The sequence below is a fragment of the Pan troglodytes genome, chromosome 5, assembly GCF_028858775.2.
Source record: "Pan troglodytes isolate AG18354 chromosome 5, NHGRI_mPanTro3-v2.0_pri, whole genome shotgun sequence".
Taxonomy (NCBI): Eukaryota; Metazoa; Chordata; class Mammalia; order Primates; family Hominidae; genus Pan; species Pan troglodytes.
This window is the reverse complement of record NC_072403.2, coordinates 27,435,111-27,462,371: the sequence shown is the minus strand read 5'-3', so window position 1 is coordinate 27,462,371 and position 27,261 is coordinate 27,435,111. Positions and strand designations below refer to the sequence as shown.

Sequence of the window (27,261 nt, the reverse complement as noted above, 5' to 3'; positions counted from 1 at the left end):
GGCAGAGGTAAGACAGAAGCCTTGACATCCCTCCTGGCAGGGAGTGCTTTTTTTTTTTTTTTTTGCATTACCCAGCTCCGTCTTTGTAAACCAGTCTTTGGAAGACACTATGCATGCTTTTGACAAAGGGCTCATCACTCCCAGTAGGAGTTACAAAGTTAGAGATGGCAGTGTAAAACCTGGAAACAAAGGAGCTGGTTGGAAACGGGCAGTAGGCTGGTGAGGGAAAGGAGGAAAGGAGACCAGGGCTTTGGAGAAGTTATTTGAGGAGGTAGAAAATGGGCTTCAGGTGATGCGCCTTCCCCCTGGGGTTCAGTACATCAGAGACGCACCACCCTTTTTTACAGAGGGCTTTAGACCAGCACAAGTGTTCCTCGTTTTCTTTCCTTTGTACCTGTGTCTTTATTTATTTATTTATTTATTTATTTATTTATTTATTTATTTATTTTTGAGACAAGATCTTGCTCCCAGGCTGGAGTGCAGTGGTGTGATCTCAGCTCACTGCAGCCTTGACCTCTCGCGCTCAAGAAATCCTCCTGCCTCAGCCTCCAAAGTAGCTGGGACTATAGGTACATGCCCCCACACCTGGTTAATTGTACATTTTTGTGTGTAGAGGTGGGGCTTCACCACGTTGGCCAGGCTGGTCTTGAACTCCTGAGCTCAAGTGATCTGCCTGCCTTGGCCTCCCAAGGTGCTGGGACTATAGGCTTGAGCTACTGTGCCCAGCCATGACTGCCTCTTTAGACACATCAAAATCCGCCTCTGTGATTTTTGCTTATGGCCATATAGAGGCAATGTGAGGTTCACCAACCACAAGGGAAGTAGCTCCCTGCCTTCATGAGGCTCTGATACACTATAAACCTTCCATTCAGAACCTGTGATGGAGTCGAGTGTGTAGCCCCAGCTACTTGGGAGGTCAAGGGAGGAGGATCACTTGAGCCCAGGAGTTTGAGACCAGCTTGAGCAATGCGGTGAGACCCCATCTCTAAAAAAGAAGAAGCTGTGATGGATATTCCACTAGATATCTTTCTTTGCTAAATCATCATATTTGGCTTTTAGAAGATTGATGGAACAGAGACGGCCCACTTTTGACCACAGTTGTGTTTATGCTCAAGAAGAATGAACGCTCTTTAGAATTTCATGCCCCAGATACCAGTGAGAGAGGGGCTGTGACAGAAGATGCTTCATTTCATTATCCTTCCTTGGAGTCTCATAATTGAATAATCTTTTATTAAAAGTTTTGTAAGGCCAGGCGTGGTGGCTCATGCCTGTAATGCCAGCACTTTGGGAGGCCGAGGCAGGAGGATCACCTAAGGTCAGGAGTTTGAGACCAGCCTGGTCAACATGGTGAAACCCCATCTCTACTAAAAATACAAAAATTAGCCTGGGGTGCTGGTGAGCTCCTGTAATCCCAGCTACTCGGGAGGCTGAGGCAGGAGAATTGCTCAAACTTGGGAGGCAGAGGTTGCAGTGAGCTGAGATTGCACCAATGTACTCCAGCCTGGGTGACAGAGCAAGACGCTGTCTCAAAAAAAAAAAAAAAAGTTTTGTAAAGTTGAGCTGAAGGGTTCTCCAACTCCACCTTTAACGTTCAGTCCCTTCTGTATTGCAAACTAGGATCATCATCTTTTTAAAATATATTACCTTCCAATTGTCAAGCTGCTGTTACATGTGTTATCTCATTTGTTTCTCACAACCCTGAACTTGGACCATACAGAGCTAAACCACTACGAGCTGTCCTGATGGTGAGCAAGTAGATCAGACACGCAGGGCCTCCTGACTGCAGATGGGTGTTTTTCCTCACCTCTCTGAGGATATTCCTGCCAGGATGTGTTGAATTCCCAATCTGAGGCTAGTCCGCCAAGGTGATTAACAGAAGCATGGATTAGCTATCCCTAGAACTAAAGTCTTCTGAAATCATATTCTGAAGATGAGCTGTTGAGGAAGGAGAGGGACTGAGTGAATGAAATTTTATACCAGCCTCACTGAAAGGCAAGGTCCTGCTTTGAATTTTTGTACCAGGAGTGTCACCTGTTTTGGCAGAGTAACCTTAAATGTTCATGAATTGGGCCTGGTGCAGTGGCTTTTGCCTATAATCCCAGCACTTTGGGAGGCCGAGGTGGGCGGATCACCTGAGATCAGGAGTTTGAGACCAGCCTGGCCAACATGGTGAAACCCCATCTCTACTAAAAATACAAAAAAAAAAAAAAAAAAAAAAAAAATTAGCCAGGCATGGTGGTGCATGCCTGTAATCCCAGCTACTTGGGAGGCTGAGACAAGAGAATCGCTTGAACCTGGGAGGCAGAGGTTGCAGTAAGCCGAGATTGAGGCACTGCACTCCAGCCTGGGCGATAGAGTGACTGTGTCTCAAAAAAAAAAAAAAAAAGTTCATGAATTGTAGTCTCAAAATGCTGGGCCTTTGTGATAAAGTCGGTTGACAGGAAGAAGGCAGCAGTGAGACACTGGGTAAGGCGCATGGAATATGGAGTGGAACAGAGCCGACAGTCAGCTCCTAGCTTTGCCGCAGACTTGCTGTGTGACCTGGAGAGTTGTTTATTCTCCCTGGAGCTTAGTTTTTTACATTTTTAAAATGTAGCTAATCACAACTCCCTTGTAATGTTGTGAGGGTTAGCAATAGCATGTATTTCCAACACAGAACACCAGCTCATAAGTAGATGCTCAATAAAAATCTGTTGAATGGAGCTGGGTGTGGTGTCTCACACCTGTCTTCCTCCTTGGGAGGCCAAGGAGGAAGACTCACTTGAGGCCAGGTGTTAGAGACCAGCCTAGGGAACATAGTAAGAGCCCATCTCTAAAAAATTTAAAAGAAAAATAGCCGGGCTTGGTGGCAGGTACCTGTAGTTTTAGCTACTCAGGAGGCTGAGATGGGAGGATCGATTCAACCCAAGAGTTTACGGTTACAGTGAGCTGTGATTACACCACTACACTCCGGCCTGGGTGACACAGGGAGACCCTGCCTCAAAAAAAAAAAAAAAAAAATTCTGTTGAATGGATGAAATGAATTAGGGATAACTTATGGTGCACTTCACATAGAGCCTGGTGCAAGGTGAAAACAAGAGCTTTTACTTACCAAAACTCTACAGAGGCAATAGACGCTAATAGGATTCCCTAAACGATTGTGGGAATGTAATAAAAATAAGTATAAGTGAGGGCCGGGCGCGGTGGCTCGCACCTGTAATCCCAGCACTTTGGGAGGCCAAGGCGGGCGGATCACGAGGTCAGGAGTTCGAGACCAGCCTGGCCAACATGGTGAAACCCTGAGACTCCGTCTCAAAAAAAAAAAAAAAAAAAAAAAAAAAAAAAGTATGTGTGAAAGAGATCATTTGTTTGGCTATTGTGAAACCAATCCCAGTGCTCATTCTAGTGGTTAAAAGGTCTAGAAGGTAAGAAAGTCTTTTAGATCTTCTTTAAACGTGGTGAAGAAAAGGGATTTTTACCAGTCTTTCTCATGCTTTCTGGCTACCAAGTCCAGGCTGGCTGGACTCTTTGGTGGGTTTGTAAAGTTCAGGCCACTAGTACACCAAAATTGCACCACATTTGCAAACCTTGTGTGAGTTCACAATGCGGTATTGTCTTTCCTCCCCTGGGGCATGAAGGATTATCTGGAAAAGGTTAGCTGTTGCCATTAGGGAACCTGGTGTAGCCAAAACCGAGGTGAAGCAGAAAGAAACCATGGGCTCTCAACAGGTTTGCCAAGTGATTTGCAAGTGTATTTACTTAAAAATAAGCAGAACACACAACCTTTTATAATATTATGGCTAGAGAAGTTTTGTGACTCTCCTGTAAAATGCTCCCATCATATTCAAGTCATTGATCAATGTTTGGCTTTATCCAAATGCATTTCAGTAAACTAAACAAATCTTGATTTCCTGATGTTTTACTTAAACTTCATTTTTCGAGTACTTTATTTTTTCATGACATACTTGAAACCAATTTTGAATAAGAGAAACAGCATTATGCTTAGAACCACTAAACCAAAGTGCCTTTGGAAGTTTTCCAATGAAGCGGATAGAGGGGGAGAGGGGCTGAAGGATGGAGGCGCGGCCATCTTGTATTTTTTGGTATTTCACAGTGCTTTGAGAGGTCGGGAACATATTGCTTTGAAGTAGTGAATCAAATGATTATAGATCTAATGAAATCATCTGGTCAGTCTTCAGGATTCAGGAAACCGAATGTCTAAATCTTCTAAAATCTATTCTTTCACAACTGGAAGCTCTTCAAAGATAGAGGCATCACTGTCTACACTGTCTGCCACAGTAGGCTGACCTCAGGGTAAATACTTTTTTTCTTGTGTCCAACTGAAACTTCTCTTGTCTTCCAAATGAGATATGAAAAATAAATGATCCGTCTTCTTGTGGCAGACAAATAGACTGATGGACCCAAAATCCATTCCTAATTGCTTTTTTCTTTCATGCCTCTACTATAGAAACTGGGAAAGTTAAGTCCTCACTTTCCCAGGCTTCACTGTAGCAGGAAGTGATCATGTGAGACCTTAGACTGACGTTCAGTGGATGACTACCTACTGGGAGGGGTAGTGAGGAAGGGCCTGAATAAGCCTTTTGTTTTCCTGATGAAACAGGACCAATATGTCTGGCAATGCTGCTCTTCCTTTCCTCCTGTCTCAAATGCAGACATGGTACCTGAAGCTACAGCAACATCTTGGAATCATGAGAGAAAGGCCAAGGGAATCAGAGACATTGGCCTTTATCTTTCAGCTACTGAACCACTGCCAGCAACCAGTGACCTCCAACCTTCTAAGACAAATCTACCCTTATTCCTTTAGGCCACTATCTTCTGATTTTCTATTATTTGCAGTTGACCTCAATCACATCTGAAGTACATCACCTAAAGATTTCACGTGACTGGAGAGACATAAATCCATTCAACTTCCCAAGGCAGGCTGTGTTCTCTCACTGTACATTTATAAATTCCTCTTAGCCCCAATCAAATCAGGCTCATGAAGGGATTGGTTGCTTTGTTGCTTTTCTCCATTTATCCCTGGTCAGCTTCCCCTCAGCCTCCCATTCCTAAGTCTGCTCCATTCTTTTTTTTTGAGACAGAGTCTCTGACTCCAGAAGCTCCTTTATAACCACATCTTCATTTATACAGAAGTTTTATGGGTTGTGTGTGTGTGTGTGTGTGTGTGTGTGTGTGTGTTTGAGACAGGGTCTCACTCTGTCACCCAGGCTGGAGTGCAATGGCATGATCGCGGCTCACTGCAGCCTCGACCTGGTAAAAATGCCCAGCTAATTTCTTAAATTTTTTGTAGAGATGGGGTCCCACTGTGTTGCCCAGGCTGGTCTCAAACTCCTGGACTCAAGCAATCTTCCCACCTCAGCCTCCCAAGGTGTTGGGATTACAGGTGTGAGCCACTGTGCCTGGCCAACAAATTTTTTTTTTAAAATGAGACTCAATTTATCTTCAATCAGAATAAGCAAAATTATCCCTAGAAATTAAGTAGTTCCTAAATAAAATGATTGAATTAAATTATCTTTAAGGTACCTTCTAGCTTCAAATGTATTATAATGAACGTTTCAGACTTCTGCTTGATGAAAGCACATCTCTCCAAATGATCAAGTGGGCTGCGTGTGGTGGCTCACACCTGTAATCCTAGCACTTTGGGAAGCTGAGGCGGGCAGATTGTTTGAGTCCAGGAGTTTGAGACCAGCCTGAGCAACATGGCAAAACCCTATCTCTTTGAAAAATTTAAAAATTAGCCTAGTGTGGTGGTGCACATATGTAGTCCCAGTTACGTGGGAGACTTAGGTGGGAGGACCACTTGAGCCCAAGAGTTCAAGGCTGCAGTGAGCTATGATGGCACCACTGCACCCCAGCCTGGGTGACAGGGCAAGACTCTGTTTCTAAAAAAAAAAAAGAAAAAGAAAAAGAAAAAAGAAAGAAGAAAAGAAAGGGAAAAACAGTACGTTGGCAGTGGGGAAGCCTGGCACACATTATCTTAAGCAGTTGAACTGAACACCACCTGTAACAGGGCACATTGGAGGGGCATTCTATCAAGTCAGCCTCTGGTACACTTGAAAAGTGTGTCGGCTCATGGAAGCCAAGAAAAGGTTGAGGAACAGTTTCTAACAAAAGAAAAGTGAAGAGCTGTGATCGCTAAATGCAATGTGTAATTCTGGACTGCATCCTTTTGCTATAGGGCATGTTATAACCACAACTGGAGAAACTTGAATAGGCTCTGAGGATTCGAGGGTAACACAATCAATGTTAATGTTCTGACTTGGATGGTTGTATTGTGGTCTAGTAGGAGAATGTTCCTTCACAGGAGGAAAAATCTACACTAAAGTATTCTGGGTGATGGGATATCTGGTCGCCAGCATATCCTCAAACGGTTCAAAAAAGTACTTTGTACTGTAGCTCATTACTTTGAAAGTTAAAGATGAAGCATTGTTTATAATGAGTCTGAAACCAAACCCAATAAATCCTAAGAGCAAAACCAACTTTTTCCCATTATCAAAAAGCTGACAGCAAAATATTGGTTGTAGAGTTTGTACAAGTATAATCTCAGCTTTGTTACCGGATACAAGTATATACATAGCCTACTTGACAGACACTTACTAGACATCTAGTTAGTGCAAGACAAGGTACGAAAAGGATTTTTAAAAAATGAGTCACGGCCGGGTACAGTGGCTCATGCCTATAATCCCAGCACTTTGGGAGGCTGAGGCAGTAAGATCGCTTGAGGCCAAGAGTCCAAGGCTGTAGTAAGCTATGATCGTGCCACTGCACACCAGCCTGGCTGACTGCAAAGAGCTCGCAACCTGGTTACCTATGCATGACCTTGACCATAATCCCTCCATGTGATTCTAGTGGACAAAGAATTTGTTTAAACTTTTCCCTAAAACAACCAACTACAGGAAGGAAAGGAAATTCACTCAGGGTCCAGAGTTGCCTTAATAGTTCAAAGGAGAGCAGACACATTCATAGCAAATTGTAGATTCCTAGAACTTGATTTTCGTGGCATACATCCGTATATGCATGATATATCTTACATCTTTATAATATCTACCATATTGGGGTGTGTGTGTGTGTGTGTGTGTGTGCGTGTGTGTGTGGAGAGAGAGAGAGACTTGATAAAATCCCTCTGGTGACTCTTATCTCTTACCTTCACTGTGGAATGATGATACATACATTGGAATTAGACTTTGCTAAATCAGGAACTGTTTATTTTATTTTATTCTATTTTTTTGAAACAGGGTCTCACTCTGTTGCCCCCGCTGGAGTACAGTGGCGTGATCTTGGCTCACTGAAACCTTCACCTCCCGGGTTCAAGCAATTCTTGTGCCTCAACCTCCCAGGTAGCTGGAACCACAGGTGTGCGCCATCATGCCCAGCTAATTTTTGTATTTTTAGTAGAGAGGAAATTTCACCATGTTGACCAGGCTGGTCTCAGACTCCTGGTCTCAAGTGATCCACCTACCTTGGCCTCTAGTACACCAAATAACAGGCGTGAGCCACTGCACCCAGCCAGAACTGTTTATCTTTAATAGCAATGGTCACTTCAAAAACTCCAGCTGTCCAACGGTGCCATTGAGCCAGGTGAATTACACTTCAAAGAAGAATATGGGCTTCCTCAAATAGCGTCTTGCTACTTAGCAACTCGGCAAGGCACGTCCATTGCTCATTCAACTGAGCTTTTGTTTACACTTGTGAAAGCCAAGTCCAGATGCTAGCAGATCCCTAATCAAAAATGTCCAAAAGCCCCATGTACATTTCTTCCCTCACCAAAGTCATATATTAGGCATAGCAATATAATTCTTATTAATATTAAATTAGTGTACATAAAACAGAAACCCCCTAAGGAGGTTTTCAGCTTAAATATGCAGGAAGAAATCATTTTTCATTTTTGAGTTTAGACTTTAATAAGACCTGTATGTAACTTAGTTATGGTTGCATAACCCAGATCTTGAGGGACAATCATTCATGTGATTGGCTAAAGCAAGTCTTCCTTTCATTTTGGTAAAACCACATTCTTATTTGTGTGTTTATTTTGTACTCTATGTCAGTGGTCATGAGTTCTTTAACTTTATTTATTTGTTTAACAAATGTCTCTAAGGGCTTACTGCCTGGCGTTAAATGAGGCACTGAGATCCATCAGTTGATACGATTGCCAGGGTCCCTACCCTGAAAGAGCATCCCTCTGTCCTGCATATAATAACCTTGATGTTGGACTGCAAGACCATATGCAAATATGGGGAAACTTGGGAGTTTCCCCAAAACAAATTATGGTATGAAATAGTGAAAATTTTATTGAAGATCATTGAAGTTAAGACTGATAAACACTTGCCCTGGGTGGGTTACAACCATCTTTTCTTTTCTTTTCTTTTTTTTTGATGAAGTCTTGCTCTGTTGCCAGGCTGGAATGCAGTGGCGTAATCTCGGCTCACTGCAACCTCCGCCTCGCAGGTTCAAGTGATTCTCTTGCCTCAGCCTCCTGAGTAGCTGGGATTACAGGCACGTGCCACCACACCCAGCTAATTTTTTGTATTTTAGCAGAGACAGGGTTTCACCATGTTGGCCAGGCTGGTCTCGATCTCCTGAGCTCATAATCTGCCCGACTCGGCCTCCCAAAGCGTTGGGATTACAGGCGTGAGCCAACGCACCTGGCCCATCTTTTCTAGAAAAACAGAGTGGGTAGCCTTTTGAGAGCTTTTGAAATTCTGTTTTGTTGTTGTTGTTAAATGTACATGCGACATAAAAATTTTGCCTGTGCTTCACGCATAACGATCACCCTTGTTGACCAATTATCTGGTTTGTTTTCTCCAGAAGTTGGGGTGGATTTTCCCCATTCCATCCACATTCTTCCATTTGGTTTCCTTGACACTGAAGGGAAATGTCTATCAGACACTTGATTCAGACAGAATTCAAGTGAGACTGAGGTTAGAGAGCATAGTAAGAAAGGGAAATGAATTACCTGGTCCATGTGGTGGGGTTTGGCTTCATGTGAATATGTACAAACTAATAGAACCAGGAGGGAACCATCTATATCAGTTCTGGGAGGCAGCAAATTTAAGGGAGAGAACCTAGGATTTGCCATCACACTGGCCAATTACACGTGGTCTTGGGCAAGTTAGTGGAACTCTGTGAATCTTACCTGTGAAATGTGGGTAGTGCTACCTATCATATAGTGTTGATATGAGAATTAAAATGAGAGGCTGGGTGTGGTGGCTCATACCTGTAATCTCAGCACTTTGGGAGGCCAAGGCAGGTGGACCACTTGGGGTCAGGGGTTCGAGACCAGCCTGGTCAACATGGTGAAACCCTGTCTCTACTAAAAATACAAAAATTAGCTGGGTGTGATGGTAGGTGCCTGTAATCCCAGCTACTTGAAAGGCTGAGGCAGGAGAATCGCTTGAACCCAGGAGGCGGAGGTTGCAGTGAGCCAAGATCGTGCTACTGTACTCCAGCCTAGGAGATAGAGTGAGACTCCATCTCAAAAAAAAAAAAAAGAGGTAACTTGAATTAGTGCTGCAGGTTTGTGTATAAAGGGCCTTACCAAGCACAGAATAACTTGAGATGACTTCTATGTGTCAGTCTACCCAAGGTGGGAGTGTTCTGAATTACTCCATTTTCTTACATGTTAACATAGTTAATAATGGTTATTCAGTTGTTGCATTAGTAAGGACAACCTAGGTTATACTGCAGTAACAAGCAGCCCCTAAATTTCAGTGGCTTTCCAAGAAACAAACAAAAAAATTCACAGTTATTATTATTTTTTTAGTTAAGCAAAGTCCATAGCAGCCCCACATGATTCTTCAAGGAAGCTCTCCTCCTTAGGATGGTTCAGCAAAGCCCTTCTTTATCAAAAAAGGCTTCCATGATGCTGAGGCAGAAGAGAGGGTTGTGTAACTGAGCACTGCAATTAGGTGTTTGACTCGGATATGAAATGCCATTTCCACTCACATTTCACTGGTAAAAGCAAAACATATGGCTGGGCCTAAACTCAGGGAGCTGACGAAATGTAATCCCTTGTGTTTCCAAAAACAGAACTGGAAATATCGACAAACAGCACTGAAGGCTCCTGGTCTACCACAGTAGGTGATCTCTAGTGAAGAAGGTGAGGCAAGGACTAAAAGTTATTAGAATTCTAAAATTTTCAAGCTGCATAAATACTTTAGTGATCACTCCAGTTATTTCTGAAACTGATACTCTGTTTTAAAATTACAAAGTTCCTCCTTATATATTACAACTAGTATCCTTTCTATGCCATTTTTCATCTTTTCTGCACTTTTGTGACTCAGAAAAGTGGCAATGAATTGCACCAAGCACATAGTAAGTGCTTACAACTCATTTGCTGGTTGATTAACACCATCACAAAGAGCCCACATTTGTAAAGGCAACTGACTGATACATTGTGTTTCATGTCCAAAGTCACAAGGCAGTAAGAGAGCCAGAAAGAGACTTTCATGCTTACTGCCATTAGCCACAAGAGTACTTTTATTACTTCCTTGAGAAAAGTTGGCCCCAGAAGAGTTATTCATGTTTGTTGGCAGTTTCCAAAGGTGATTACCGCTTTTAGCCTTGGACTATACTCATGCACAGAATATGAGAGGCAGTAATGGTGCAAAACACTGTCAGACACCATTAAAGAAAATATCCCAACTGCAGGACACTTCACAGTGTCTGCCCAAAGAGAGAAAGCACAAAGCTGCCACTCATCTTTCAAAACTCAGCTCACATGTTACCTTCTCTGTAAAGTTATTGCTAATCCCCAATGACAATTAATGGTTTCTATAGCTTTATGTTCTTGTGCTTAATAGTCAAATTTATATTAATAACATGTCTATCTTCTTTACTGGATTTTGATTTCCCTGAAGATGCAGATCTGGTATTATGCAGACTTCTTACCCCTAACACCTAACTGAGAGACTTCTTAGGGAAAAGGACAAAATAAATCTTTGCTGAATTGAATAGAAGCCCTGCATTCACTTTAAAAACTCAAACTATAGTATTTGTCTCACCTCTTTGCTGTGTTTTAAAATTACAAACCAATATCTGTATGCAAAGAAGGAAGATGGACAGGCTGTGTTTGTAGTCTCAGTCCAATGCACGTATCCTGCCAAAAGAGAAAATTTGATTCCATTTTGGAGCTGAGGCCTCAGGTCCAATTTAATTTGATCCCCATATGACCAGGCTGATTAATTGTCAGGTCTAGCCTTTCTTCACAGTAAACCTCAATCCCTCGTAATTTGCCATGAAACTGGTGGGAGTTGGCTGTTTCAGGCATGAATAGCGTAGGTCTTGTTCAAACCTCCCCAGGCCTTATTTAGGCAAGGTGGGAACCGGCTGGCTGCCCTGCAGAGGAGCAGGTGTAATGAGGATTAGGTCACATGGTGGGAAGGGGGCTCAGTGGGCAGGCAGCTGGTGAAATCCCAGGTGTGTGTGAGTTGGCAGGGGCACAAAGAGAGGAGAGCTGCAAACAGCTCAAAGTCCCTGGGCTGTGCAGCTGCTTGTTTGGCACTTGCCTAGGACCCACCTGTAGTGTTGATGGGCACAACCCACTCCTAGGAGCAAGGAAACATGAAAGATCTTCTGTAAGCTGCAGGGGCCCCACCCCTTCCAGGGAAGGCTGGAGGGCCCAAGCATGCCCACGGGCTACTGGGCAACCAGCTCCCTGCACTTTGCAATGCTTAAGACAGGGCAGGGCTGGTTATTCTTTTTCACAAGACAGTCCTTGGAGGACTAAGACAAAAATACATATTATCTTTCTATTCAGAGGCCTATTCCCAAGTATACCTAGAAAATAAGTGAAAAAACAAAAACAAAACCCTGAGCTGGAGAGTATGTCAACAGGCAGAGATACTCAGGGAAAAAACAAAAAACAGGCTCAAGGCCAAGAGGCAAAAATAAATGATGATCCCTTCTCCTGGGCGGTGGGTGGGGAGCTCGTGTAAACAAACTCAGCATAACAAGCCCTTCTTAATCTGTTTCTGTCCCTCTGCTAATCACTTCTGTGGTTTTTGCAAGACAGAATCTAGTCTCAGTGCTGGGGCTAGTGTTACAGATTTAGTGGCTGTGAATTATGGAACTTCTCCTGATCTCCAAGGACAAAAGGAAACTGCTGGCCACAAATCCAAACAACTGTTGTTCATGCAGGTGAAACAGCAATCTCCTTCAAGTGTACAGGCTGGAAAAGAGTCCAGATCTCTTATCTTCACACTAAGGCCAACCTCCAGAAAAATTATGAAGCAGGTTAAAGCCACTCCTGACTATTTACTGCTCTAATGTGGCTTCTCCCATCTCTGCTTTTAAGTACAAATAGAACCTGCTGATTTGCTTACACGTGGCATCAATCCCCCTGTTCTTCCTACTAACAGAGTCCCAGTCTGGGGGCAAGAGAACAATGACAATGTGCACAGTTAACACATCCTCACCTATCCAGACTCTGTGCATCTGGGCATGGCTATGTGACTTTTACTCTCAGGGAGACATAAGCAGAGGATTCTGGGAAAGATTTCTTGATATAGGCACCACCCTGGATTTTCCCTTTTTTTTCTAGCTGGAATGCAGATGAGGTATCTAAAATACATCTTCCAGCCGACCATGGTGGCTCACGCCTGTACTCCCAGCACTTTGGGAGGCCGAGGTGGGCGGATCACCTGAGGTCAGGAGTTTGAGACCAGCCTGGCCAACATGGTGAAACCCTGTCTCTACTAAAAATACAAAAATTAGCCGGGCGTGGTGGCACGCTTCTGCAATCCCAGCTACTCGGGAGGCTGAGGCAGGAGAATCGCTTGAACCCGGGAGACAGAGGTTGCAGTGAGCTGAGATCAGGCCACTGCATGCCAGCCTGGGTGGCACAGCAAGACTCCTTCTTAAAAAACAAACAAATAAAATAAAATAAAATAAAATAAAATACATCTTGCTTCCAGAGATGAAAGCCGTATGCTCAAGATGGCAAAGCAGGGGAGCATAAAGAGCCTGGATGCTCATTGGCATTGCTGGTACTATGGTGCCAGCCCTGACTGCCTAACCCTGGATCTTTTGCTATGGAGGATAACCCTGTAGCTCTCAAACCCGAGTAGGCACATGGATCACCTGGGGGTCTCATAAAAACACAGATTCATGGGCCCTTCCTGAGAGTGTCTGATTCCGAAGGTCTGGGGTGGGGTCCTGAGCCTTGTATTCCTAACAAATTTCCAGAGGACGCTGCTGCCACTGGTTGGAGACCACGCTTTGGGAACCACTTGCATAACTGAATAGCCATTTGTTGAAGCCACTGTTACTTGGGTTTTCATACACTCACAGTGGAATTCTGTTCCAAAGGATACACTGCCCTCTAAACCCTCAAGAGCTATACACCCCCAGAAAGGGGCTGAAAACTCATTTAACCACAAGGCATAAATACGCAATGAGGCTTACAATCTATTTGGATTCTGATCAGAAAGGAATCATTAAGTCAAAGAAAAGAATTTCTGCTTTTAACTTGGAGGCATCGTTGGAGCCGAATGGAGAAGACACGCAGAGCAGGGAAGCTTAGCTGGAACATCTTTTTTTTTTTTTTTTGAGACGGAGTCTTGCTCTGTCGCCCAGGCTGGAGTGCAGTGGCGTGATCTTGGCTCACTGCAAGTTTCGCCTCCCGGGTTCACGCCATTCTCCTGCCTCAGCCTCCCGAGTAGCTGGGACCACAGGCGCCTGTCACCACGGCCGGCTAATTTTTTGTATTTTTAGTAGAGACAGGGTTTCGCCGTGTTAGCCAGGATAGGATGGTTTCAACCTCCTAACCTCGTGATCCGCCCGCCTCGGCCTCCCAAAGTGCTGGGATTACAGGTGTGAGCCACCGCACCCGGCCACTTTAGCCGGAACTTCTGATCTCATACCAGAGACGCATCACCTCTTCAACAACTAACGAGGGGATTTCTCCTGGCTCTCTTTCCCTCTTCCTAACAATGGAACCTGGGGCAAATACTTTAACCCCTCTGAACCTCAGTTTTCTCATTTGTAAAATTGGAATGATAAGACTTATCACACGGGCTTGCTGTAAGGCATAAGGGATGTCAGGGAGTGAGGCAACTTAAGCATCCATCACTGGGAGAGTAAAATGCGTGGGTGAATGTCACAGAGTGTTACTTAGTGATCAGCTGCAAAAGTGTAGATGCACAAATAGCAACACGGATGGAAGCTAAAAACACAGTGCTTATTGAAAAAAGATGTAGAATCGATCATTTTATGAAATAATTAAAAAATGGATGCATACCAAAAAAAGTACAGTACGCACAATATTCACAAAGATATATTAAAATACAGTAGAATGGTTATCTATGAGGCAAAGAGAATGAAAGCAGGGTATGGATATATACCTTTTTTTAAAAAAAAAAATGAATGAGTGTCCATCAGATTGACAAAAATCAAAGTGTCTGACAACATCAAATTTAAATGAAAACATGGAGGAGAAGGAGCTGCCGTATTCTGTTGATAAGAGAGTAATTTGGTACAAGCCTGTGTTACAGACCACCAATGTTCCCACTACCCAATTCCCTTCTTCTAGAAAGTGAAGCCCTGATTCTTTAACTGGCCACATGGCTGCTTGATATGAGCACCATTCTGGATTGGAATAACTCCAATTCCCAGCCTCCTCTGAAGCTAGGTGTGGGCATGTGAATATGCCACTTGTGGCCATTCACAAGTGAATATGCCACATGTGAATATGCCAACTTGTGGCCAATGGTCTATGATTAGAAGTGTCATTTGAAATTTCCAGGGAGTATCCTTAAATGGAGGGATCTCAGTAAATGGCTGGGAGCAAAGGTGGATGTCAGAGAGAAATGGAAATGATCCACAATGTCTAAAATCTCCCCTTTAGCTGACCCATCCCAAAATAGGGCAGCAAGTGACCCAAAATGTTTACACTTTCCTTAAAGAAAGAAAAATGACAGCCCTGGAATACATAAAATGATCACACAGTATATAACTTGGCATTAGAATCAATACACCCTAAGAGGAGAAAACTGTCCAAAGGGGACAGCCATAAACAAATTTAAAGTGGAGAGATCTGAAGCTTAAGCATGGTGGTAAAAGAGGTTGTTATAATTACTTCCTAAACCTCAGCTTTAGCCTGGAGATATGTTATAGCCTGGAGTGGGTGATCACTTAAAAAGATTATGGGCCGTGCATGGTGGCTTATGCTTGTAATCCCAGTACTTTGGAAGGCCGAGGCAGGTGGATCACCTGAGGTCAGGAGTTCGAGACCAGCCTGGCCAACGTGGTGAAACTGTCTCTACTAAAAACAGAAAAATTTGCCAGGCATGGTGGCAGGTGCCTGTAATCCCAGCTACTCAGGAGGCTGAGGCAGGGGAATCACTTGAACCCGGGAGGCGGAGGTTGTGGTGAGCCGAGATTGCGCCATTGCCCTCCAACCTGGGCAACAAGAGCAAAACTCCCTCTCAAACAAACAAACAAACAAACAAACAAAAAAGAAAAAGATTATGAATTCAATCTGTTAATATTTTTCTTTCCTAAAAAAGAAGATATTATGGTTTTTAGTCAGCTGACTTGTTTCAATAACAGTCTGTCTACCACTAAAAACCAGAGCCCCACATCTGTTCCTAATAAAAATCTATAATCAGCAATGCCCATTGCCTTTCAAAACTTATTTTCTTCATCCCTAAACTATGCACAGACCTGGCCAAAGCTTGTTTCTGTTGTCACCAAGATATAATGGCATTGCATTTATTCCAGGATAAATAAATCAGCAGCGATTCCAAGTAGAATCTGTGTCAGCCACTGAAGCTATTGAAAATTTGAGCCTTAACTACAGATTGACATTTTCATGTGTTAAAATGCTGAAGTATGCCCGTTTTCTGTTTTTCAGTTTATAACATTCAAACCTTTGTGATACTTTGTTTCAGGTCACAAGGCTTTAAAGACATTTGATAATAAAAACAGTTCACATTTTCAGTAAAAACAGATTCTGGAAGCAGCAACCTTAAGACACCAACCCTTTCCACAAGAAACATTTATTTCTAAAAGTTATGGACTTTGAATTGAGCCTGGAAGCAGCAGACCAGGCCACTACCTAGTAAAGGGCTTTAACTGGAACTGGCCTGCAGCCTGCAGGTTCCTGGAGAAGGGGTTTAGAAGTGGTCTGCCGTCTCAATGACAGGCTGTCTTGTTGCTGTGTGAGAACCAGCCGGAGCTGTTTAGGAACAGCCTTTATGAAAGCACAGTATATAATTCTGGGTGAAAGTTTAGGAACACTTTTCCTGGCAGTGACAAACCCTGCATATTTTTCTTTTTCTTCCTCTGAGAACAGTTGATCCTTAATGTTTTTTCAGCTTTGAGCCATTTTCAAAGAGAAGTACACGTTGGAAGCTTCAGCAAACTTGTTTGTCCTAAAGCTACGGCAAAGCAGGATAAGTGTGCAAAGCAATGTGCAAAGGACCAGGAGACTCAGTATGCACGGTGCACAGTGAGGCAGGTTGTAGGGAGGAGCGGCGTCAAGACCTCTTACCCTTAGAAACAGCTATGTGTAGCTCACTGCTCAGGAATTAGAACAGGAACTACTCTCTTTCATGATTCTAAGGTGGGCACCAAACATTGGTCACTTCCCACAACATTATCTCCTACTTCTATTGCTTACATCTAATAGGCATCTTCAAGCTACAACCAGATCATTAAAGGATGCTGAACACAACACATTCCCTTTTGAAGGCAGGACATTATTTTGTTAACATTCATATTTTTCCAATCAGAGAGTGTCACAAATGGAAGGTTTATGATGAGGGTGTGGGGAGGGGACTAAAATGGATGGAAGGAATATGGAAAGGTCATAATTTGAGATCTTAAGAGTAAAGCAGGGTGGGGCATGGTGGCTCATGCCTGTAATCCCAGCACTTTGGGAGGCCAAGGTGAGCAGATTACCGAAGGTCAGGAGTTCGAGACCAGCCTGGCCAACACATAGTGAAACCCTGTCTCTGCTAAAAAGATACAAAAATTAGCTGGGTGTGGTGGTGCACGCCTGTAGTCCCAGCTACTTGGGAAGCTGAGGCAGGAGAATTGCTTGAACCCAGGAGGCAGAGGTTGTAGTGAGCCAAGATCGCTCCACTGCACTCCAGCCTGGGCAACAGAGTGAGCAGAGTGAGACTCCATCTCAAAAAAAAAAAAAAAAAAAAGTAAAGCAGGATGACTTTAGGCTTTAGGATAATTTTTTTCTCTACGAGGAAACTCTTAATTTGTGATATACAAGAAAAATATTGATTTTCCAAGAAGGAAGTGACCTTAACTCCAGTAGGGGTGGGCTGGTTTATGCTCCATCAGTGAGCTTATGAGTAAAGAAAGAAAGAAGTGGGTTTATATACAGAAATCTATAGCAGATTTTCCTAGAAAGCCTTGAGAGAATTGGTGTTGTGTTTCCAGAAGGCAATTCTTACTCTCCCAAGGAGTAAGTAAGGGGTGAATAAGAATTGCCCCCTGATAAACAATGAGTGAACTTAGGAGCCAGAAACCAAGAATGGACTAGCATATGAAGGGATCCTCTAAATAGAATGAGAATGAATTGCAAGGTGTCCTATAAGGTCAGAGACTAGGAACTTCTGGCACATGGACGACAACTCCAGAAACATCTGTGTCGGGTGCAGGAGTCAAAGGGTATTATTTTGCATGAACGCCTAGAAGGAGAAGGGGAAGAGGGGAGCAAGAAGAGAATGCAAGTTCTCTACTCTCCCACCAGCTGGAGGGTTTGCCTATAAACTGTGTAATTGGAAAGTGCAGGCCCAGGACCAAAAGTAGTTGTGGTCACCTAAAGACTTTGTGAGTCCAAGTGAAACGAGAAAAGTTCCCTTGTTCCCATCTCCGGGCGTGTGATGGGGCTGCGGCTCAGGTGCTCCGCTGCTCAAAACCCCTAGGGGAGCAGGCAGACAGGCAGGTCGTGGGGAGCATGGGCTCTGACCCCATGGCAGTGTCTAGGGGTGAATGTTTACAGCTCTTGAAGCCCCAGTGGTCGTGTGTTACCGGGTGCTGTTTTAGATTTGCCATCTGTAGGCGGCTTGTGTTAATCAGCTTAATTACACCCTCTGCCTTACAGCAAGGAAAGAGGGTTTGCTGTATCCCGGGGTTCTTGCCTTGGTGTACCAGAAAAATCGGATCACACGTGAGCTTGGAGAACGAGTGCAAGGTTTTTGTTTGTTTGTTTGTTTTTGAGACGGAGTGTCTCGCTTTGTGGCCAGGCTGGAGTGCAGTGGTGCGATCTCGGCTCACTGCAACCTCCGCCTCCCGTGTTCAAGCGATTCTCCTGCCTCAGCCTCCTGAGTAGCTGGGTCTACAGGCGCCCGCCACCACGCCCAGCTAATTTATGTATTTTTAGGAGAGACGGGGTTTCACTATGTTGGCCAGGAAGGTCTCGATTTCTTGACCTCGTGATCCGCCCACCTCGGCCTCCCAAAGTGCTGGGATTATAGGCGTGAGTCACCGCGCCCGGCTGAGAGCAAGGTTTTGTTGAGTGGTGGAAGTAGCTCTCTGCAGATGGATGGGGAGCCAGAAGGGGTGTGGAGTGAGAAGGTGGTTTTCCCTTGGAGTCGGGCGGCACAGCTCTCCCCTGACTGCCCTCGGCTGAACTTTGCGTCGTCCCGCGGTAGATGACCTGCGGGCGTCTGCTGGTGTCTGTCAGTGTGTTCTTCTGCCGGTGTCTTCTGCTGGTGTGTTCCTCTCAACGTCCAGCTGCTTGTGTTTGTCCCCTCTAGGGTTTCGGGGTTTTTACAGGCATAGGATAGGGGGTATGGCGGGCCAGGGTGGTGTTGGAAAATGCAACATTTAGGCGGGAAAACAGAAATGCCTGTTCTCACATAGGTCCGTGAGTATAGGCCCGAGGGTGGAGCCCTAGCCAGGGACCCCGCCTTTCTCTACCCAGCATTTCCCTGCCCTGCTCCGGTATCACTAGCAGAAACAGCTGGCTGCTTTCCTCCCCTCGCGCCTTTAGAGCCCATGAAGGAGCTCTGGTGCTGGGCAGAGACTCCCAGTGGTTCAGGGGCTAGGCATAGTGGGGACCTTTCTCAGGGGCACTGACAAGGGCCTTAGCGAGTTTGGCATGGAAGAACGTGAACAGAAAGCTGGGGCGGGGGGGATGCGTAGAGTTCCTGCAATTATGCGGGGTGGAGGGGGGCTGAGAGTTATTATGATTTATATTTCATTAAATATGATTTCATCTGTATCCAAAGGAAGGTGAGGCTTCAAACATTCAGTTTATGCATACAAAAAAGCAAGGAACACAGTTTGCATCTCCAGCCAGATCAATGGCCAATGATAAGAGGATGCAGAAGACTCAGTTTCTCAGGAGCACAACCAGAGTCTGGGCAGCACCTCTGATCTTCTGCGGGGTGCTGCGAGAACCATGTGGCCCTTGGGAAAGCATGAGCTGGGTGCCCTTGGCTGAGGATAGTCAAGAATGGCCATAGGCTAGGCGTGGTGGCTCATGCCTAGAATCCCAGCACTTTGGGAGGCCAAGGTGGGAAGATCACTCGAGGTCAAAAGTTTGAGACCAGACGGGGCAACATGGTGAAAACCTGTCTGTACTAAAAATACAAAGTTAGCTGGGCGTGGTGGTGGCACCTGTAGTCCCAGCTACTCGGGAGGCTTAAGTGGAAGAATTACTTGAACCTGGGAGGCAGAGGTTGCAGTGAGCTGAGATTGTGCCACTGCACTCCAGCGTGGGTGACAGAGCGAGACTCCATCTCAAAAATAAAAATAAAAAAATAAAGCCACAAATGGTCCTCACTTTATTCTTTGTTCAGCCATTCATTGTTCACCCCACGTTCATTGAACACCTGCTATGTGCCGGCCACACACCATTCTAAGTGCTGCAGATACAGGAATGAACAAATAGGATGTCAATCCCTTCCCTTGTGGTACTTTCATTTTTAAAGGCCAACAGGTAGGCTGGGTGTGATGGCTTATACCTGTAATCCAAGCACTTTGAGAGGCCGAGGCGGGTGGATCACTTGAGGTCAGGAGTTCGAGACCAGCCTGGCCAACATGGTGAAACCTTGTCTCTACTAAAAATACAAAAATTAGCTAGGCGTGGTGGCAGGCACCTGTAATCTCAGCTCCTCGGGAGGCTGAGGCAGGAAAATTGCTTGATCCCTGGAGGCAGAGGTTGTAGTGAGCCAATATCGCGCCACTGCACTCCAGCTGGGCAACAGAGTGAGACTCCATCTCAAAAAAAAAAAACCCAACAGATAATGATATACACTTTCAAACTACATAGTGTTAAAAAAAACTTTTAGACAGAGTTTGTCTCTCAAATAAATTTAAGAGTTTACTTGAGCAAAGAAGGATTCCTAAGTTAGGGAGCCCTCAGAGCCAGAAGTTCAGACAGCTCAGCCCAGCAGCAGGAGCTGAACTCAGAAGCAGAGCAGAGCAATCACCTGGTTGGCTACAGCTAGGTGTTTGCCTTATTTGGACATGGTGTGATGAGTTGGCTGCTTGTGATTGGCTGAAACTTGGCTATTTGTTACTATATATATATATATATATATATATATATATATATATACTATTCACTTATGTTTCAGCTGGTTTACATACTAAGTTAGTTGGCGGGGGCGGTTGTTACATAGGAACACAAAGTACGAAGACAGGCTCCGGTAAATGGCCTCCTGTTTATCTTGCTTGAACAATAGTACGTTAGACAGTTATGGGTGCTAAGAATAAATCTAAAGCACAGAAGAGGATGGAAAGAGTGCTAGGGGAGGATGGGAGTTATATGTGTAATTTTAGATGGGATGGTCAGGGAAGGTGTCACTTGGGAGGGTGGCAGTTGAGTGAAGACTGGAAGATGCCATGGAAAGAGCTCTGCAGAGATGTGCAGAACAGCATTTCAGGCAGGGGGCACAGCATGTGCAAAGACCAGAGGCAGGGGCGTGCTGGCCATGCTGGAGGGACCGTGAGGAGGCCACTGAGGCTGGAATGGGGTCAGAAAGAAGGAGGAGGCATGAGGCCTGAGAGGTGCCAAAAGACCCTATCATGCAGAGACAGCACCATTTTAATCACTGGTTTTTACTAAGATGTGAAAGGATGAGAAGGTGTCTAGCAGAGAAGTAAAATGATCTGATTTGAGGAGGCTTCCTTCTTGGAAGGGAGAGATTTTGCCTTTCAATCAGAACTACTCTTTCCCCTGCAAAGAGAGGCTCATTAGGAAAAAGTCATGATGTGGCAAGATCCTTTGCTTTTGGGGAACTTGAATTTTTAGAGCATCTGAACACTTCTCCTACCTTCTCCCTCAGTAGAAAACCACCTGCAATAAAAGTTCCCTGAAGACAGAACAGGTTTTGAATGGTGCTCTATATGGAGTCTTGAATGCTGGGAGGAACCACGTTGACCAAGTCAACCAAAACACGAGGAGAAGCCAGTGGAAACAAAGTCAACAAGCTGCTCTGGGGTTTTGCCTCAGTATCACCCTTCCAACTTCAGACCCAAGCAGCACAGAGGGTACCACTAAGAGGATACAGACAATCACTCTTGCTAAGTATTGGACCAAATAGCTGGAGGCCCACACCTGGCATCTTAGGAGACCATGATGAGAAGGAACAAGAGGGCACTTGAATAAGTGCAGTCCAGCCTGAGACTCAAGCTACAAGACTCAAGTTGCGTTTTTTCTTTAAATGTGAATGACATCTCTGGGCCCCCTCTAAATCACCCTATGAGGTCAGGGAAAGCCTCTTGTAAACCAGTGGATTTATTCTTTAGGCCTCTAATCAGGGTTTTCTGTAGAATTTTGCGGGACCCACAGTTTGACCTAGGATTGTCGGCTCCACTGGGCAGGAAAGAGGGGCCGGTGGGGATACCCTGAGTCCTCCCACCCTATTCTTCCTCCATAGTGACTGCCTGCGGTCCAGCAAACTGCAGGAGACCCTCTGTAAAGACCTTTGGACTCTTGCCTTCAAATAGAAGCCCATGACAGTAGGGAATATTTGCATTTTAAAAATTTCTTTTTTAAGGCTGGGCATGGTGGCTCATGCCTGTAATACCAGCACTTTGGAAAGCAGGGGAATCACTTGAGGCCAGGAGTTCATGACCAGCCTGAGCAACATAGAAAAGAGAGAGAGAGAGAGAAAAAAAAAACCCAGCCAAGAAAAAAAATTCATTTTTATTAGAAAAGCAAACCATTTGGGGATGTTGTATGGCTGATACAAAAACAAACAACAAAAAAATTAGACTGTTAGAATTTAACTAATGTCTGTTACCAGAAAGGTTGAAAATTGTCTTTATTGAAGGGGGAGTTGAAGGTTAAAAGGTAACTTTCACCTACAGGTTGAGATTTGCATGCAGAATTTCCAGAATGCTGAATATCAGCACGGATCACTGCAAAGAAGTTGGAACTCATCTCACATGAACTTCTCAGGTGAAAAGGGACTTGACAACTGAGACTTTTCTAATAAGTGACAAAAATTATGTGGGTAATAATTTGACCTTTTTTTGTGTTAAAGTCTCTATTGAAATAGAATGCGCAAATTAATGCTCTTAGGAGACCTGCTTAGAGGAAAAACAGAATGGGGATCATGAACCCTATTAACTCACATGCCTCAAGCCTCTAATGAAAAATTCCTGAGCGAAGGGGGATGAGTAGGATTCTCTGACTGTAGGGAAACTTTGTGAAGCTCTCAAGCATGTGGTTTATAAAGTTGCATAACACAGTCCTCAAATGATTTTTTTTTTTTTTTTTTTTGAGACGGAGTCTCACTCTGTCGCCCAGGCTAGAGTGCAATGGTGCAATCTTGGCTCACTGCAAGCTCCGCCTCCTGGGTTCAAGTGATTCTCCTGCCTCAGCCTCCTGAGTAGCTGGGACTACAGGCACCCGCCACCATGCCCAGCTAAGTTTTGTATTTTTAGTAGAGACGGGGGTTTCACCATGTTGGACAGGATGGTCTTGATCTCTTGACCTAGTGATCCGCCTGCCTTGGCCTCCCAAAGTGCTGGGATTACAGATGTGAGCCACCGTGCCCGGCCTCAACTGATTTTATAACTGAGATTTATGTCTCTAACAAAATAAGATACATAGCAAAAGAATGACTCTGCCAGCCCTTTCTGGAGAGGGAATGATAAGTCCTCGAAAGATATTGTTTATTTTGCCGAGTTATCTATTTTTTTCTGTAAATTCTGCACTCCGCCCCAGATTGGAACTCAAAATCTATTGTTCCATCAAATCAGTTACCCCACAGAATGAAGAATGCGGTACCCACTGTACTTAAAATTCATTGTTATCTGTTAAGAACCCAATTCAATGAGAATCACGGAGATTAAGAGGGTCTAGGTAGTTAAGGTGGAAACAGTGTGTAGAAAAGAGATCCACACACTGATTATTTTCTAATAAAACTGTTCATTCTATCAGAAAGTGGAGGGAATTAAATATAAACAGACACATTTGTTTAAACCCAGCTTCATTACTATTCTATAGGTTGCTTGAAACCTATTCTGACATCAGTTATTAAATAAATTGTGATATTTTCACAGATAGGAAACAGCTGAGCTGAAGTTATCCATATCTGCAGGATTATTCTGTATTTAATTTTAATGTTCAAAGCTTGAGGAAATTATATGGCTATAGAACATAGTCACAGGTTTCATGAGCTAGAAAGGCTAGCCAACAAAATGACTATCTGTCTGAAGTGTAACAGAGTTTTAAAAAATTAAAATAGAAAATAACAATGATGACCACAATTTATTGTGTACCTACTACGTGACTTTGTATGTAGCATACCTGTGCATCTTTACATATCTTTATACATACGGACTTTATGTGGAGTTTATTTCTAATACTTCCAATGATCCTGCAAAGGGGTGTTACTATTCCCATGTTACAGATGAGGAAATGGAAACTTAGGGAAGTTATCCAAGGTTAAATCAAGATTTATCCAAGGTTTAAACAAGTGTAGAGTCAAGATCCAAACCTGAATATTTCTGGGCCTGGTGGCTCACTTTGGAAGTCCAAGGCAGACAGATCACTTGAGGTCAGGAGTTTGAGACCAGCCTGGCCAACATAGTGAAACCTCATCTCTACTAAAAATACAAAAATTAGCCATGTGTGGTGGTGCACTCTTGTAATCCCAGCTACTTGGGAGACTGAGGTAGGAGAATCGCTTGAACTCGGGAGATGGAGGTTGCAGTGAGCCGAGATCGTGCCACTGCTTACTAACCTGGGAAACAGAGCGAGACTCTGTCTCAAAAAAAAAAAAAAAAAAGATTCAAACCTAAATCTAGCTCCTAACCCTGGGTACTTTCCACCAATGGACTCTCTCAATAATACAAAAATTAGGTAGATATCAAGTGGAAATTCAAAGACCCTAGTTTTCATAAATAAAATCTCAAATCCACAATTAACAGACATAAATTCATTTCAAATGTATTTGTGTGCATGCATCTTCTAATCAACTTCTAATCAACTTTCTTGATTGAATTCAAATTTAATTGACTTTAAAATAAAAATGGAATCGGTTTTATTTCCTTTGCATTCATGGAGCACCTGCTATGGTTCGGGTACTGCTTCAGACACCAGGCACATGAAGGCCACGCTGGTTTCAGTGTCTGTCATTAACTCTTTAACAGCTGCAATTGTGGGCACTATAGCAGATTTTCAAATATATTAATTTAAAAGGACTGATAATACAGCTATAAAGTCTTATTAGTTGGTTCAGCTTACCTCTTCTAAATGCACATGACAATTAACCAATAATGCACAAAAGCATTTTATATTGCATCTTTGTTTTTATACTTCTGTTATAAATTAAAAGTGGAAAGAATGTTGGATTTGAGGCCAGCTCTGCGGTATACCTGCATTGTGACTTTGAGCTTCTCTGAGCCTCAGTTTTTTCATGTGTAGACATGGGGATGCTAGGCAGGCATGGTGGCATTCACCTCTAGTCCCAGCTACTCGGGAGGCTGAGGCAGGAGGATGCCTTGAGCCCAGGAGTTTGAGGCTACAGGAAGCCATGATTGCACCACTGCACTCCCGCCTAGGCAAGAGAGTGCAACCCCATCTAAAAAAAATTTTTTTTTTTTTTAATGAGGATGATGCTAACCATCTTACAGAGCTACTATTTGGACTCTTTAGCACAATGTTCAAGAACCTCCATAATCTCCTTTCCAGTCCCATCTATGGCTCTTTCTGTTACTCTAAATAGCCTGGGATCCCACCTGTTTGAACAATTTGCTTTTTCCAACAGACTAAATACTTCCCACACCTCCATAGCTCTATTTGGTTCCTTATCCAGGGCTGCCAGCTCTCCAGATTGCCCACGGAAATCTCCCGTTTGGAAACCTCCCTGACAGTTCCAGTGTGAACTAAGTGCTCCCTCCTCAGCACTTCCCCAGCACCCAGCCCATATTTCCAGTATAGAGTTTCACTTTTCCTTCAATTATTGATTATCACTGGAACCATGTCTTAGTCATCTCTGTTTCCCTCACAGTACTCAATGGTGCTCATGTAGAATGGCCTTGATCAATGCTGAACTAGTGAAGGAATCTGTTCTCACTTGGCCTGGAGAAAGGGCGGGGGCCACAGGCCCCCTTCCTCTACCGACTCCATTCAATAATTAGTTCAGTTGTCAAAAAGACACATATAAAAAGCAATTTCAGAGCATTTTCCAGTGAGGATGTGATTCTCCGCCATGTAATAAAATCCCTTGCAAGACTCCAATAAAGAAATGATTTTGAGGGAAGATAAGCGGCGATGTGTTTGGATGGTGCACTCCTCTCCTGAAAAGGCTTTTGAGTATACATATCCCCAAATATACACGAATATGAGTTCAGTTAGCTCCCCATATACATATACCTGTTAGTTTATAAAATATGTATAATGCCCTACTATATTAACATATATTGTAAAGTATATAGAACTGTACATATATAGAAGCTATAATTTTTTTAATGAAGAGTTTTAATATTTTCTTTCTGCACCCCAGGAAACGGCCTTGCACAAAGAAAACCTAATCTTGGCTGATCAGCTATACTTTCTGGTAGAAGAAAGGAAATCATATTTTCCTTTCCCTAGATTATTCCCTAATGTTGACTATTTCCTCCCTCTCTTTAGGTTCTCTTACGAGACCACCAACATTCTTCAAACGTCAGTGAAATAAAACAGGAGGAGGGTTTCCAGCTCTGGATCCTCAGCCTGGAAATGTCACAATTTAATCCCAAAGGTTTGCTGTGAAGTTGTAAGCATGACCGTGTGAAACTCGACAGATTATTCTTGAATTCTTTGTTTGTTTTCGTTGTGACCCGACTCTCATAAAATTTATGTTTTCTTCCAAACCCCCAGGGTGTGTGGTCATATGACTTAAATAGAGAAAAACATTGTCAAAACAGTATTGAGGAGTTATCACTTTTACATTGTTTTAATTAAAGAAAAAGCCTTTCTATCCAGGTCTAATACCATCATTTTTATGGGCATGTTAAAGTATCTAACCTAATACTGTAGTTATTAGTAGTAGTATTTAGTATTTTTAGTATTATTATAGTTTTATCTGTATCTTAAAGAAAAAGTCAATAAATATGAAAACAGTTTGTTTTGAGAATGTATGCAAGTGCCCTCCATGTTAAAATCATTTCAATTTTGTGTGCATGCACACGTGCACACACACACACACACACGGAGAAGATCAGTGAATATCCTATTCACAAAACTTACAAGGATTATCTCAGGGTGGTGGGATGAAGATTATTTTTGTTTTCTTCTTTGTGTATGTTTGTAATTTCTCGAGCATTCTATAATGGCCAGATTTTTGTTGTTGTTGTTTAACAACAGTATGCGTACCAACAATTATAAATCATTTACCTAGATTATTATATTGTAAGCTTCCAAATAGAAATTTTTAAAATACCTTTTGGAGTCATTGGCATCTAGAAGAAAACTATATATTATTTCTAAGTTCTATGCTGCATTTTAATTGTAACACAATTTTTTTTTAGACGGAATCTCACTTTGTCCCCCAGGCTGGAGTACAGTGGCGCGATCTTGTCTCACAGCAACCTCTGCCTCCCTGGTTCAAGCAATTCTCCCTGCCTCAGCCTCCCCAGTAGCTGGGATTACAGGGGTTTGACCATGTTGGCCAGGCTGGTCTCGAACACCTGACCTTAGGTGATCCACCCACTTCAGTCTCCCAAAGTGCTGGGATTACAGGTGTGAGCCACCGCGCCTGGCATAACACAGTTTTTAATGTATTTTGGTTTCATGTAAGAAAATTGCATTTTAGGCTGGACGCGATGGCTCACACCTGTAATCCCAGCACTTTGGGA

At 43.5% G+C, this 27,261-nt stretch overlaps 1 long non-coding RNA gene across 1 annotated transcript; it reads left to right on the top strand.

Moving 5' to 3' along the window:
- The first annotated feature begins 614 nt into the window (after window positions 1-614).
- LOC101058664 (uncharacterized) lies at window positions 615-26,527 on the top strand. Its single transcript, XR_169651.5, has 4 exons — window positions 615-971; window positions 10,027-10,096; window positions 22,282-22,372; window positions 26,057-26,527. It is a non-coding gene; the product is annotated as an uncharacterized LOC101058664 (long non-coding RNA).
- The last annotated feature ends 734 nt before the right edge of the window (window positions 26,528-27,261 follow it).